Source organism: Nematolebias whitei, chromosome 24 (assembly GCF_014905685.2).
Source record: "Nematolebias whitei isolate Nwh7 chromosome 24, NemWhi1, whole genome shotgun sequence".
Classification (NCBI taxonomy): domain Eukaryota; kingdom Metazoa; phylum Chordata; class Actinopteri; order Cyprinodontiformes; family Rivulidae; genus Nematolebias; species Nematolebias whitei.
This window is the reverse complement of record NC_056521.1, coordinates 1,485,460-1,485,779: the sequence shown is the minus strand read 5'-3', so window position 1 is coordinate 1,485,779 and position 320 is coordinate 1,485,460. Positions and strand designations below refer to the sequence as shown.

General features: G+C 38.4%; 1 protein-coding gene across 1 annotated transcript in view; it reads right to left on the bottom strand.

Annotated features, from left to right (window-relative positions):
- LOC119429182 (cAMP-dependent protein kinase catalytic subunit PRKX-like) overlaps positions 1-320 on the bottom strand; it is a 16,131-nt gene that overhangs the window by 1,814 nt on the left and 13,997 nt on the right. The window lies entirely within an intron of this gene.

Below are 320 nucleotides of genomic sequence, written 5' to 3'. Positions count from 1 at the left end.
CACACACACACACACACACACACACACACACACACACACACACACACCATGGTTTGCTTATGTCCAAATTGGGGGCGCATATTTTAACTACCTACCTTAGGGGACACCCCTTTCTGAATGGGTTAGGGACAAACTGCTATGTGATTTTTTTTACTCTAAATTTACAGAAAACAAATGTCACCTGAAAATTTTGTTTAAATCCTTTTTTGATAAAATTATTTTTTGCCTTCACATTGGGGACCAGGGAATTTTTAAGTCCACTTTGGGGACTTGAGTTTTACACAGATACACAAACTGATTAAAGTCACCTTTGGGTACCT